Source organism: Lissotriton vulgaris, chromosome 1_1, assembly GCF_964263255.1.
Source record: "Lissotriton vulgaris chromosome 1_1, aLisVul1.2, whole genome shotgun sequence".
NCBI lineage: Eukaryota > Metazoa > Chordata > Amphibia > Caudata > Salamandridae > Lissotriton > Lissotriton vulgaris.
The window spans coordinates 286,222,980-286,238,406 of record NC_141685.1 but is presented as its reverse complement, the minus strand read 5'-3'; the positions used below and the strand labels follow the sequence as shown (position 1 = coordinate 286,238,406).

The 15,427-nt window shown below is 48.3% G+C and overlaps 1 protein-coding gene across 4 annotated transcripts in view; it reads right to left on the bottom strand.

The window, feature by feature from the left end:
* Positions 1-15,427, bottom strand: part of ERI3 (ERI1 exoribonuclease family member 3) — a 1,639,940-nt gene that overhangs the window by 389,144 nt on the left and 1,235,369 nt on the right. The gene's annotated exons all lie outside the window — the stretch shown is intronic.

The window sequence follows — 15,427 nt, the reverse complement described above, 5'->3', positions numbered from 1 at the left end:
GGCGAGTAGAGCTGTCTCAGTGCTGTAGTTGCTGCAGAACCCGGACTGAGAGGTGTCTAGGATGCTGTGTGCTAGCTGGGTGTTGATGGCCTTTTTGATGACTTTGGAGCAAACGGAAGCAGTGGGATGGGCCTGAAATTCTTGAGGTCCGTCGGGTCTGTGGAGAGCCTTTTAGAAGGGGGTTGATTTCGGCGCGCTTACAGTTGTCGGGGAATGTGGCTGTGTCAAGGGAGCAGTTGATAGTTTGGTGTAGCTCGGGTGCTATGGGAGTGGCGGTCCTGTGGAAGATGTGCGGGTCAGAAGGTGCTCCGGAGTGGATGCTCTTTATTGTCTTTAAGGTGTCTTCTGTGGTGAGAGGGGTCCAGGTGAGAAGGGTCTGTTGGATGTCGTTGTTGGGGTGGGAGTTGAGGTGGTGCCATGGTCTTGATCGTCGAAGTTGTCGTAGAGCGTCTTGATCTTGAGGCGGAAGAAGGAGCTGAGTTTGTTGCAGACGTCTTTGGAGGGAGAGACGTCAGATGTTTCGCTGTTAGGTTTGGCAAAGTCCTGATTAAAGGCAAAGAGTTTCTTGGAGTTGCGGGCGTTGGTGAGGATTCTGTCTTCAATTAAGTTTTTCTTTGTTGATTTGATGAGTTGGTGGTGTGCTGTGATGGCTGTTTTGTAGGCGGCGCATACTTTCAGGGTTCCGCTGTTTCTCCACATCTTATTCAGTCGTCGGCAGGAGCGCTTGGATTCTCGGACTCCTGTGGTGAACCAGTTGGCTTTCTTGTTGTGTCGTCTCGTGGTGTCCTGGAGGGGGGCGAGAGAGTTGGCACTGTTGCCGATCCATTGGTGGAGGTTGTTTGCTGCTGTGTTGGCGTCTGTCACAGTAGTGGGTATAGTGCAGGTGAGGGACACCAGAGACAGCGGACAGATGCACTATAGTTTATGCAAAGCAACCAGTAACATGTTGGCACAGGGAATACAGCACAATACCCACAGTACAGAGTTTGCAGTATCACCAGGCGCAGGGGTAGCACAAACTATCTCCAGCAAAGAGCTTGCTGTAACATCAGGGAAAGGGGCTAGGCTGCCCTACAATACAGGGCTCATAGTAGCACCAGGTGCAGAGCTCCCAGTAACTAGGTGAAGGGGCTAGAGCACACTGCCTACAATATAGTGCTTACAGTAATACCAGGCCTAGGGTAGAGCGCGCCAGCTTCATTGCAAAGCTCACAAGAGGCGTGGCCCAGTGGCCACAGCACACTAGGTCTCACATTTGAGGGAACAGACTTACAATTCCAGGTCATTGCCAGCTCTACAAGCACACGTCCCTCAAGGTCCTTGGTCGCCCCTCCCCAACTTTAAGACATGCCCCTGAAGACTAATAATCCGGACACGTGTATTTCACAATACGGACAAAAGAACTCGCCATCTTGACGTGTTTTCTACTATCTCCTCGTAAGGGCACCATGGTGGGGGTACACCTCCCCCGGCCGCCCTGCCTCACCTTGGACCGACTTTGAGGGGAGTGACGTCTCGTGAATATTGATGACAGGGAAGTCTGTGCTGCGAGGGGCGGTCTGCGGGGGAGAGGGCAGCGGAGAAATGCAGACACTGAAATCAAGTTCCCTTATCTCGCATCTTCCCTCGTTGTTGTTAATCCTCATAGAAACACAAATTAATCTCCTTATCGCCCCTGTCAATCACGCCATGAAGCCAGCGGGGTACCTGGCGCTGCCACACTTCATTTCGGGACATTCCTTCCTCTCCAATCACACACAAAGGTGGTGCTGGGGGGCACAAACATATGCAGCCGGGCAGTAAATACACTAAAAGGTCCCTTCCCAGAAGGTCACAATTTGCATAACATCGCCCCGAAGGCTGCGAGATGACCAGGGGTCAGGCTCTGACATCTCCCGCAAAGTCCATCTCCAAGTGCTAATTCGCCCCCACATTGATCTCTGCATCCAATTTCTTCGTCGTTTCCATCTGCAGGAGGGGGCCTGACCTCTGAACCGGAAGAAGGCATGGAAGGCTGGCGAGAAGAGAAGAGGAGGGAGGCAGGCGTGAAGCACCAGGGAGGCCGTGAGGAGGGAGGTAGACGTGGAACAAAAGAGAGAGGCCGTGAGGAGGGAAGAGGGAGGCAGACATGGAACATGAGAGAGAGGCCGTGAGGAGGGAAGAGGGAGGCAGACATGGACAATAAGAGAGAGGCCGTGAGGAGGGAAGAGGTAGGCAGACATGGACAATAAGAGAGAGGCCGTGAGGAGGGAAGAGGTAGGCAGACATGGAACGAGAGAGGCCGTGGGGAGGGAAGAGGGAAGCAGACATGGAACATGAGAGAGGCCGAGAGGAGGGAAGAGGGAGGCAGACATGGAACATGAGAGAGGCCGAGAGGAGGTAAGAGGGAGGCAGACATGGAACATGAGAGAGGCCGAGAGGAGGGAAGAGGGAGGCAGACATGGAACATGAGAGAGGCCGAGAGGAGGTAAGAGGGAGGCAGACATGGAACATGAGAGAGGCCGTGAGGAGGGAAGACGGAGGCAGACATGGAACATGAGAGAGGCCGAGAGGGAGGCAGACATGAAACATAAGCGAGGCCGTGAGGAGGGAAGAGGGAGGCAGACATGGAACATGAGAGAGGCCGAGAGGAGGTAAGAGGGAGGCAGACATGGAACATGAGAGAGAGGCCTAGAGGAGGGAAGAGGGAGGCAGACATGGAACATGAGAGAGGTCGAGAGGAGGTAAGAGGGAGGCAAACATGGAACATGAGAGAGGCCGTGAGGAGGGAAGAGGGAGGCAGACATGGAACATGAGAGAGGCCGAGAGGGAGGCAGACATGGAACCTAGGAGAGGCCGTGAGGAGGGAAGAGGGAGGCAGACATGAAACTCGAGAGAGGCCGTGAGGAGGGACGAGGGAGGCAGACATGGAACATGAGAGAGAGGCCTAGAGGAGGGAAGAGGGAGGCAGACATGGAACATGAGAGAGACCGAGAGGAGGGAAGAGGGAGGCAGACATGGAACATGAGAGAGGCCGAGAGGAAGGCAGACATGGAACATGAGAGAGGCCGTGAGGAGGGAAGAGGGAGGCAGACCTAAAACTCGAGAGAGGCCGTGAGGAGGGAAGAGGGAGGCAGGCATGAAACTCGAGAGAGAGGCCTAGAGGAGGGAAGAGGGAGGCAGACATGGAACATGAGAGAGGCCGAGAGGAGGGAAGAGGGAGGCAGACATGGAATGAGAGAGGCCGTGAGGAGAGAAGAGGGAGGCGGACATGGAACATAAGACAGAGGCCGTGAGGAGAGAAGAGGGAGGCAGACATGGAACGAGTGAGGTCTAGAGGAGGGAAGAGGGAGGCAGACATGGAACGAGAGAGGCCGTGAGGAGAGAAGAGGGAGGCAGACATTGAACGAGTGAGGCCTAGAGGAGGGAAGAGGGAGGCAGACATGGAACGAGAGAGGCCGTGAGGAGAGAAGAGGGAGGCAGACATGGAACATAAGACAGAGGCCGTGAGAAGAGGGAGGCAGACATGGAACATGAGAGAGGCCGAGAGGGAGGCAGACATGGAACATGAGAGAGGCCGTGAGGAGGGAAGAGGGAGGCAGATATGGAACGAGCGAGGCCTAGAGGAGGGAAGAGGGAGGCAGACATGGAACATGAGAGAGGCCGAGAGGGAGGCAGACATGGAACATGAGTGAGGCCGAGAGGGAGGCAGACATGGAACATGAGAGAGAGGCCGAGAGGAGGGAAGAATGAGGCAGACATAGAACATGAGTGAGGCCGAGAGGGAGGCAGACATGGAACATGAGTGAGGCCGAGAGGGAGGCAGACATGGAACCTAGGAGAGGCCGTGAGGAGAGAAGAGGGAGGCAGACATGGAACATAAGAGAGGCCCTGAGGAGGGAAGAGGGAGGCAGACATGAAACTCGAGAGAGGCCGTGAGGAGGGAAGAGGGAGGCAGACATGGAACTAGAGAGAGGCCGAGAGGGAGGCAGACATGGAACATGAGAGAGGCCGAGAGGGAGGCAGACATGGAACATGAGAGAGGCCGAGAGGAGGGAAGAGGGAGGCAGACATGGAACATGAGAGAGGCCGAGAGGGAGGCAGACATGGAACATGAGAGAGGCCGTGAGGAGGGAAGAGGGAGGCAGACATGGAAAATGAGAGAGGCCGAGAGGGAGGCAGACATGGAACGAGCGAGGCCTAGAGGAGGGAAGAGGGAGGCAGACAAGGAACGAGAGCGGCCGTGAGGAGAGAAGAGGGAGGCAGACATGGAACATAAGACAGAGGCCGTGAGGAGAGAAGAGGGAGGCAGACATGGAACATGAGAGGCTGTGAGGAGGGAAGAGGGAGGCAGACATGGAACGAGCGAGGCCTAGAGGAGGGAAGAGGGAGGCAGACATGGAACGAGCGAGGCCTAGAGGAGGGAAGAGGGAGGCAGACATGCAACATAAAAGAGGCCGTGAGGAGAGAAGAGGGAGGGAGACATGGAACATGGGAGAGGCCGAGAGGGAGGCAGACATGGAACATGAGAGAGCCTGTGAGGAGGGAAGAGGGAGGCAGACATGGAACGAGCGAGGCCTAGAGGAGGGAAGAGGGAGGCAGACATGGAACGAGAGCGGCCGTGAGGAGAGAAGAGGGAGGCAGACATGGAACATGAGAGAGGCTGTGAGGAGGGAAGAGGGAGGCAGACATGGAACGAGCGAGGCCTAGAGGAGGGAAGAGGGAGGCAGACATGGAACGAGCGAGGCCTAGAGGAGGGAAGAGGGAGGCAGACATGCAACATAAAAGAGGCCGTGAGGAGAGAAGAGGGAGGGAGACATGGAACATGAGAGAGGCCGTGAGGAGGAAAGAGGGAGGCAGACATGAAACATAAGAGAGGCCGTGAGGAGGGAAGAGGGAGGCAGACATGGAACGAGGGAGGCCGTGAGGAGGGAAGAGGGAGGTAGACATGGAACGAGAGAGGCCGTGAAGAGGGAGGCAGACATGGAACGAGAGAGGCCGTGAGGAGGGAAGAGGGAGGCAGACATGGAACGAGAGAGGCCCTGAGGAGGGAAGAGGGAGGCAGACATGGAACATGAGTGAGGCCGTGAGGAGGGAAGAGGGAGGCAGACATGGAACATGAGTGAGGCCGAGAGGGAGGCAGACATGGAACATGAGAGAGAGGCCGAGAGGAGGGAAGAGGGAGGCAGACATGGAAAATGAGTGAGGCCGAGAGGGAGGCAGACATGGAACCTAGGAGAGGCCGTGAGGAGAGAAGAGGGAGACAGACATGGAACGAGTGAGGCCTAGAGGAGGGAATAGGGAGGCAGACATGGAACATGAGAGAGAGGCCGAGAGGGGGGAAGAGGGAGGCAGACATGGAACGAAAGAGGCCGTGAGGAGAGAAGAGGGAGGCAGACATGGAACATGAGAGAGGCCGAGAGGGAGGCAGACATGGAACATGAGAGAGGCCGAGAGGGAGGCAGACATGGAACGAGTGAGTCCTAGAGGAGGGAAGAGGGAGGCAGACATGGAACATGAGTGAGGCCGTGAGGAGGGAAGAGGGGGGCAGACATGAAACACGAGAGAGGCTGTGAGGAGGGAAGAGGAAGGCAGACATGGAACTAGAGAGGCCTAGAGGAGGGAAGAGGGAGGCAGACATGGAACATAAGACAGAGGCCGAGAGGAGGGAAGAGGGAGGCAGACATGGAACTAGAGAGGCCTAGAGGAGGGAAGAGGGAGGCAGACATGGAACGAGAGGCCTAGAGGAGGGAAGAGGGAGGCAGACATGGAACTAGAGAGGCAGAGAGGGAGGCAGACATGAAACTAGAGAGGCCGAGAGGGAGGCAGACATGGAAACTAAGTGAGGCCTCGAGCAGGGAAGAGGGAGGCAGACATGGAACATGAGAGAGGCCGAGAGGGAGGCAGACATGGAACATGAGAGAGGCCGAGAGGGAGGCAGACATGGAACTAGAGAGACAGAGAGGGAGGCAGACATGAAACTAGAGAGGCCGAGAGGGAGGCAGACATGGAAACTAAGAGAGGCAGTGAGGAGAGAAGAGGGAGGCAGACAAGGAACATAAGAGAGGCTGACGGGGAGGGAAGAGGGAGGCAGACATGGAACATAAGAGAAGCTGTGAGGAGGGAAGAGGGAGGCAGACATGATATGTAAGAGAGGCGGACATCGAAGGAAAAGGGAGACTGACATGGAACGTGAGGGAGGCTGATGGGGAGGGAAGATGGAGGCATATATGGAACGCGAGGGTGGCCGGAGAGGAGGGAAGAAGAGGGTTGCAGATGTGGAAAACATGGCCGGTGGACAAGAGGGGACGAAGACAAAGGCAACATAAGAGAGGCTGCTGGGAAGAGAAAAAGATGGAGGCAGATATGTAACACAAGTGAAGCCAAAAGGTTGGGAAGACGGGGGAGGCAAGCGGGCAGGGAATTAGAAAGAGACAGACATGTGACAGAAGGGAGGGAAGAAGGAGGGAAACCTGGACCACAAGGCAAGGACGGAACAAGAGACGCTGCCTAAGGAAGGTAAGAGTTAGTGAGGAATAACAACACAAGAGTAAAATAATCAGTATCACTAACTTTGTTGAACTAATGGCAGGCTACATTTACCAAATGTTCCTTGTTCAGATTTTGCAATGGTGCGAAAACCAGATAACTTTGCCTAGATTTAGTTCATATCCGATAGCCCTGATGAAGATACATGCACACAGATTTTTGGCTACACTAAGCATGAAACATGTCCACAACTAGGGTTGTAAGTCGCCATGTTATTTTTTTTTAAGTTTGCACAGGGAAGCGCCTCAATAAAACTAATCTCCAATAGACTGCATGTTCACTGCACCAAAATAAAGTATATTAGCTAACCTAATAACTGGGACTGGCATGGCATTAAAAGCATAACAATGGCTCCATCGAAAAAGAGCTACGCAGGTCACTGGAGCGGACACCAAGCTAACTCCATCAGTTAGAATATTAGATAATGAAGAATGCCATGTGTATGGGTGAGTGTTCTGCATTCTTTTTACACAAACACCTTTGAGCAGTTTTCGCATGACCTTAATGACAAGAGATCATTTGAGATCATTTGTGATCCCTGGAGACCTCCTTCAAGTTACACACCACCCTTCGTTTTATATTTTTCTTAGTTTATTTAAGCGCAATCGTCAGCTATTTCTGATTTGCTGCCATCTGTCCCTACCCTGAGGTTAGATAACAGTTCTGAGCTGAAGAGCACAATCTAAACAGTGTTGCAGGGAATGTTTGATGACTACTTTCGTGCTATAAACACATAGATGATGAATAATCAACTAAAGTGCAACACAGGAAAGACAGAGATTCTGACCTGTGGACAATAGCAAAAATACCAACCGTTTGCCATAATGCCCAAGGATATCAAGGCTGCTTCTGCAAACCCACGAGAAGTCAGAAAATATGGGTAACCATGGACTCAGACCCATCCTTGATACCATCTTAAAAATGTCACAAAAGTGCCTTCTACACAATGAAAGCTCGGTCCCATCTTCCCATATCTTGGATACCAACAGAAACTACAAGCCATCCCCACACTTGGTATCTCTAAGCTGGACGATGCCAACAGCCTATACCTATGCACCCAGATTCACCATACACAAATAACAACTCATCCAAGGGACATCTCTGCCTTCACCCAGGAGAACGCATGACTCCAGTCTTGTAATGCATTGTCCACATAGCCTCCCAAGGAAAGGGACCACTAAAGCTACAAGTTAAATTCCAGCAATACAAATAAACAAGACTCTGCACTCAAAGCCTTCACTTATTATCATATCACCTTGTCATAAGACATCCATAGGAGGCACTAGCTTCTCTGTTCAAGCCACCAAACTCTGAAACTTGCTACCAGCCAGCAATTGAAGCATCTAGGGACAAATACACTTCAGACAACAGTTGAAAACATGGTTATTTCCAAGATAACTACATCATCCCATTTCCCTGGAATGGAACAGAAAAAATAATTACACCTTCAATTTAAATCTTCAGCTAACAACTCATTACTAGGGAACACAACCAGCAAACTGCTTTCAATATGCAGGTATGCTAAGAAAGGTTGAACTTTGATTTGCCTGGGTATTAAATAGTTACGTCAATTAATATATACAATTTCTGGCATACACTAATACCAATATCATAATGCTCAGTGGCTGACAGCCTACAGTTATATACCCCTCTTACACTCATGTAAGGCATATCTGCTACAGGGCTTGCCCAACCAATAAGCTAGCCGTCACTAAATGAACAGACTTGGAACTATTGACCTGTCACACACTGCAATTGGAGGACTTTAATATAGTATTTCATAGCAGGTGCCAAAAACACTATAGAATATGACTGCTTCTTTACATCTCATAATGACACTCTGGTCTGGGATGTTAGTAACAGAGCCCATCCCAGCAGATTTCTAACTCTAGCTATGCCAGCTTAGGACCACAGCTATAAACAAAATTTTAGATTTGACAGTCCGGTACAGTAACCAGCTAACTATGCTAGGATGTCCTGACTTTAGTATTTATTTTTTATGGATTATAATAGTGTTTTCTCGAAGTTTTCTAAATCTTTTTACATCAATGCTTATCAGTGTTTATTCAGCCGCCTAACCATCAGAATGGTCAAAAACAGTGTATTTTCCAGTGTTTACAGAACATGTTATAAACTACATATTTAATTTAAAAGTGAAGAAATGCAGGGTCTATATTATACTGTTTTATGCATAGAAAGTCTGTGTATTGTACTCACTCACATGTTATTACCCTCTCACATTCGCTCTATCAGGACTCTATCTGGTTTGTAGAACTATTCATGGATAAAAAAAAGTAAGTGTGCGCTATTCAAATATAATAAACAAATCCCTGAACAAAGTTGGGTGTCAATTACATACTCCTTTGTTATGACATTGTAGGAGTGGTCAATCATGCCAACAGCATAACAAGAGAATCCTTTCAAATGTTTAATTGAAACAGATTAATGTTTAGCCCTGCATTTAAAGGCACCTGAAACTTGATGCTTTGAGTTTGATCGCCACTGTTTTTCTGCACTCTTTGATTGACTACATGAAGGTGCTGCTACTGTTGTGTTTACAGTCATAGTTGCTAAGTATTCCTATAGCAAAAGTCTCACTAAGTCAGCCCTATCCTTTTAATAGACATCTTATTGTATTCTGGGACTTGAAATATTGATGTTAACATTATAAATATGGGCTTGAAATCCTTAGAATGAAAAAGCAGCTGGATAAAAAGCCAAGAGTAGCTGAACTTATGACATATAACAATGGGTCACCTTGCAGCTATGAATTGTGCTGGCATGTGGAAATCTCGTGTCATGTTTTCACCACCACCCCATGTGCATAGAGGCAGCACACTTTTTAGAGGTGCATGTCACTGCACATTGCATTGAATGTTTAATGCCTGGGATGATTGGCAGTGCACTTGATATCAACACTGACTTGTTAGAAAAGGGTGCTGGTGTATCAAAGAGTTTACCCATTCTGTTTTGGTGGGTAACTGTGATAGTAAATATTGGCCAAGAATCTTATAAGGCAGCCATTTAACCAATCCAAAAAAAAACACTGCCCAAAGATCAAATATGATTTAAAAATGACCAGATTCTCTACAGTGCATAACCTAATTAGATCATGCATAAACAATGCTTCTAAACTCTGTACCTGTCATTCAAACATACACATCTGGAAGAAACGACAGGAAGAAGAGACAATATTTTAAGGACATCCCTAAACGTAACTCAAGGAAAATAACCTTAGAGTAGTCTTTCATCCATAACAAAGTTACATTGTATTGGTCTCTCAGGAAGAAATACAAATGACTCCTCCTTTCTCACTTTCCTTTCTTTGAATGGCATTTTAGTTTGTGGGTGTGCAGGTGTTTATCAGTGTATACATGTTTATAGTGATGAAGGCGGGTTCCCTTTTGGTGGGGCTTTGTCAGTTACTATAGGTTTAAACCCAAAACAGGATAGCCTAACTATGATCATAAGAAATACCATAAAGGGACCTGTAGAGCAGCTTAAAGCTGCCAGCTTACTGAAAACTCTATATTACGCGTCTGTCTCTCACACTGCAACTTCCACCACACTGCTAAGCGATGCATGCCAGAATAATATAACTGCACCTCAGTGGTCATCATGCACAACAAGAAAACACTTCCCACACAGAATCACAAAACAAAGAAACAAAGACAACAACCTTCCAACCACACCCCCTGCATGGCGTAGCTTGCTGCCTATGTGCGCAAGTGCTTCAGTGGCCCCTACAGAATCATAAGCACCATATAAAAGCAGCACTACAATGCTACTGTGTGCTCTTAAGTCTACAGCGTTGTCAAATGACACCCACTTAAGCAATCCACAAACGGCTCCACCATTGATTAAATCCAAGTACTGTCTCCAAGCCCTGCAAGACTTTAAATGAAACTGAATAGTGCTCTATCTACGTGGGGTTATAGATAGTGTGAAGTGCTGAGTCGGGTCTGCTGCTGTACAAATCTATAAAGTAAAGGCTTGCACTTGGCTTACCACAGTGGGTGTTTCAACTGTATGAGTTACTGCAACAGTTCATGGTCTACTTTGGCTAACATCATTGATTTTACAATAATTTGGTATTGTATGAGTTTGGATTTTTTGTAGTGGGCGAACACCAACCCCAAGGATTAATCATATTCATTATCACGGTGAACCCTCAAGTCGCTTAATTAATGTGAGCTCAACCCCCTGGCAGCTATGGCACACAACTGAGGTGCTTAACTTAGGACAATGTACTTATGCAGTACCAAAACTATAATAAAGTCAAAATGCAAAACAATAAACATCTCAAAATTAATAAGAAAAATAGAACAAAATGGGATTTAAAAAAATGACACTCAGATATCAAAAACCCAATACGGGGTACCAAAAAAATGAATTTTTAATATTTTAAGTAGAAATAGCACCAAAAAGCACGAAGTGCTAATAATGGTGAATGGTCATGGTAGGCCTGGAGCGACATTTGAGGCTGACCGTGATGGAGCGCGGTTAGCTACATTAAGCAGGTTCATCCTAGTTAAGGATATTTACCTCTAGCTTGGTCGTTTAAGACCAAACACACCACAGAAGTACACTTCTAAAGCCCCCGGGACCTCAGGAGAGGTACTTAGAGACTCACAGGGAATCCAGCAGAGGCGAACAGCAGAGTTCAGTCTAGGCCCAGTTGCCACTGTGGGTAGTAGCTTGAACAAGAGGTCAGCCTTTTGACCCTTGGAGTTCACTTCTTGGTCCTGGGTTAACTAAGGAGCAAGTCTAGAACGCTGTCAAAGGTGCTTTCCAAATATTCTTAGAGCTATCTTTAACAGCCACAGGTCTATAGCCTATTCAAATTCTGGTACTGATTGCTGCATTCTGTTAAGTCAGTCACAACACGCCTGCCTATGAGCCACATAGTAAAAGGAATTTCTTACCACAATTTTGGATATCCAAAAAGGGAACCCTAGACAATTTGATGTTTTAGAAGGCTAACGGAATTTCCTCTGTGGCTCCCCATAAAATGTTCCCGAAGCCTCACAAACCTGGAACCCCATGCATGCAGTATGGGAAGCTAGTGCATTCTCCAATGTTGGGTTGTCCCGGGTTTCATTTATAGGTCACCTGCCTTTAAGGATACATGGTAGGCAGTAGCTCTCCCCAGGTTAAGATTCAGAAAGGAGGCTGAGTCCTGAACTCTTGGCCAAGTGCCCATGGAAGGGCCACACATTTCCTTTCGTCTACAGGGGGTGACGTGCACATCTTTCTTGTCATTAACAGGAGCCAGGCAGACTCCAAGAGATGGGCTGTCAGGCCTGCCGCCCAGACGCAAACCCTATGCTTCATCTACTGCAGTGTTTTGTTCGCCGGCGCACACCGCTGCGAGACTGAACGGAGGTACACGGGAGCATGTGTTAATACAGAGGCACCACCGAGATCAGAACGTGCCCCATGCCGCTTCTGTTTGGGGGGAGGCGTCGTTATACGCAAAAGAAATCTATATATTTAGATGGCTAATGATGAGAATGCTGCACTGACACTTTGGTGTGGAGTAATCCAGCGGGCCCCGGAGCCCCCACAGAGACATGTCTTGGAGCTAAATGAGGGAACGCAGGGAGCCGTGGAGGAGCAGGTCTTTCATACCCAACCTCCTCGCAGGCAGACATCCTAATTATGTTTCAGATGCACTACCACGCCAAGAGGAGAGCGCAAACAAGGGGAGCTGTCAGGTGCAGCTTCTCTTTCCTCCACCCTACCAGTGCTGTCTCTAGCTGTGACACCTCTCAAGGCGCTTAATTGGAAACATGTCACCAAGTTAATGTGCTCTGACCGGACTCTGACAGCGACTTGTCCCATCCCACTCTCCCTGCCCCCTCCAGCTAGCAATGCTCACCCGTGGCATGCTCCTTCGACATCCACGGCGCACCTCCTGCTTGCGCAAGTAGGCTATGGCGAAGCGGCCTTGTGTAGAACCAAGCGCAGCTATGGAGGCTTCGCAAGGGCAGGAGTTGAGCAGAAAAATGTATAAGAAAACACGTCATCCTTAAAAATGTAAATAAGCATCCAGCATCGGAAAACAAACTCAAGGGCAGTCTCCGGATTTCCAAGTGTGATGCAGATCAGTTTGATGAAGAACTGTAACCGACAGATTAACAACTTCCGTTGCAAGTCATACTTCCAGACCCCTAGTTCTACACCCCTGAGGGGAATTGTGTATTCTCAGTAGAAATGTGCTACATGCAAACTCACACAGATCCATCTGGACACGGGTAAAACTGCAGCTTTCATGATTTTTTTTGAAGAGCTGTATATTTAGGTCTTTGTCACTAGTAGCTCGATATATACATTCTATTTTTCCGCAGTATATGCTTTCTAAATGCAGCGTAACCATCTATTATCAACAGTGATCTTCTTTGAAGCACATTGAGTTCAAATCCGGAATACACCAAAGCAAGGGTTTCAACTGGAGACGCACTTTGATGTCCAAACATAGGCCAGCTGGACCCCTTTCTATGCACAAAAACATGGTTAATAGACACAGCTTTGGTCTTTAAAAGGGGAAGGCCTGTTGGGAAACAAGCTCCCGACCCACCACGCTTCCTTGAATCGTTCTTTGTAAAGGGATCCCGCTGTACCTTAAGGCGATCAAACACCAGCCTCTGAATCTATTGAACTTTCTAATATCAGTATCTGTAAACAGCACTCTTGCGTTATGAATGGAAACATGTGCCCGATCAATAATTGTACATGGGAAACTTACAATACCTTTTGCAAATAGGATATTTTCTCAAAAACCCTTTCAGGACATTATTTATAAATTATGCCCTTTCTTTAGTATCTGAAAATCTCTGTTAACAAGATCCTTTCTTACTTTAGGATCTGTAAAAGAAAGAGCCCTGGGGACATTATAAAGGGGAACTTTTGCCAGGTCAATATTTCATATCACTTGTAAATAGACCCATTTCACAAGCTAGTATCTATAAACAAACTCCTTTTTTCAGGTACTATGGGACCTTTTATTAAGTCACTATTTGCTAATTTCACCCCTTGTTATATCAAAATCAGTGTCCTTTGTTCTTTCTTAAATCAGTATCTGTAAACAGGATTTATTCTCAAGATCGTTTTTTTAGAAAGGATCTTTTCTTAATTCAGTATCTTTAAACAGGGCTCCCCTTAGTTCACGATCAGTAAAATCGAAATTTTCTTAAGTCAGTCTCAATAATCAGGAACCTTCCTTAATTCAGTATTTGCAAAGGGGAACTCTCTCTGAATACTATTTAATTAAAAAAGGACCATTTCTCTAGCCAGTGCCTACAGATTGGATCCTTTGTTGAGTCATTATCCTCGTACCACCATATCTACATGGGGCCAGTACTCACCAACTGTTGTGAAACCGCCAGTCAACCCGCCTCACCCGGCCTTCCGGTAACAAAGCGGTCTATTGAGTTTACCTGGCAAGAGAATCCTGCCCCATCTCGACTTTAGTGTCCCTGCCTCGTGGTCACGCAGTACTATCTTCTCTAAAGAGACCTAAGCATTTTTAGGAGATGTTAGTGCACTGTGGGAATACATCTGGCTTCAGACTTTACAAAACGGTGTTGATCTTGGATTTAAACACAAATGCGGGGGAGGACGATGGCCTTCTCCTCACAGTGCTCTCCCATCTGCTTTTGTGATGAAAACTAACTCTACGTTCAGGCACGGCTAGGCCTGGCAGGGGTCTCCTACTCCAGCCAGTGCCGGACGCGACTCCGCGGGATCTCTGAAGCAGCGGGTAAGCTACTGGCACTTATTGCCAGTGACCCAGCTCGGCGAATGGCATCTCTGGTGGTTTCCCTGAGGTCTCAGTTATTGAATTGAACGCTAAATTGTCCTGATTCCTCTTAGTGTAGTCACTACTAGGATCTGTCGTCTGCTCCCTCCCTACTTTCACCTGACTAAGTTAAGATGAGTTAAATCAGTGGAAAGAAACACAAAACAACAACGGACAAGCACAGAAAACCCCCTTTTCGTCATGTCTGGGAATGTAAAACCTCGTCTGAGTACAGAGCGCCAGGCAGCAGGAGACAGTAAGAAGTCTGGCGTCACCAGGTGACCCCAGCAGTAGCCCGCCTTGCCGTGCTCAGCTTTGAAGGACAGCCAAGCTCCCTAGGGTGTCAGTCAAAACAAGACCACGAATCAAAGGCTTGTGAATCAAACACCAGGCCTTGTCTTTGTAGGCTTGCCAGCTTCATGTGGAGAGCTGGTCACTGAGCCGCCTGGCCTCTGCCCCACAAGCAGCGACAAGGGGTAGGTGTCTGGAGGAAGATGCAGGCTTGAGGGGCGTGCAGACCCTACATTAATGAAATATAGCTCCTAGCTAGCGACCTAACATTAACACCAACTAAACTAAATTGCCCCTTTGAAATTCAGCATTCGTTTTACCGAATTTTACTCGATTTCTGGATTTCGGAAGGATGAAAATAATGCTTTAGCTTGACGAGATTAACTGACGTCAGTACACCCAAATAGCAGTGGTTGAGGTAGTGACAGTGCACTCTTTGACCTCAGATTACATCACAGGGTGACACTTGTCCCGCTAAACCTCCTTTTTGCTGCTGATGATTTAGGAGCAAGGAAATGAGTGGAAACCATAGAGAATTAAAGCTCTAAGGAGACTGCTTACTTTCGATTCCTGCAGCTGCCTTCATGACCTCTGGGGCCAGGTACATCAATGGCAGTGCCCGGGATTCCAAAGGCAAGTCCGTGGCAGCAACTGCTACCACCAATTAATGCTCATGACCAGATTAAAACCAGTGGGCACCAGGTTACGCACATCTCTGCAATAAGTGCCTAACCTACCGGGCTATTTTACCAGCTGTTCCGAGGTGTAAGGCTTTATAGCCAGGTGTAAAGTGGATCACTGCTGTCA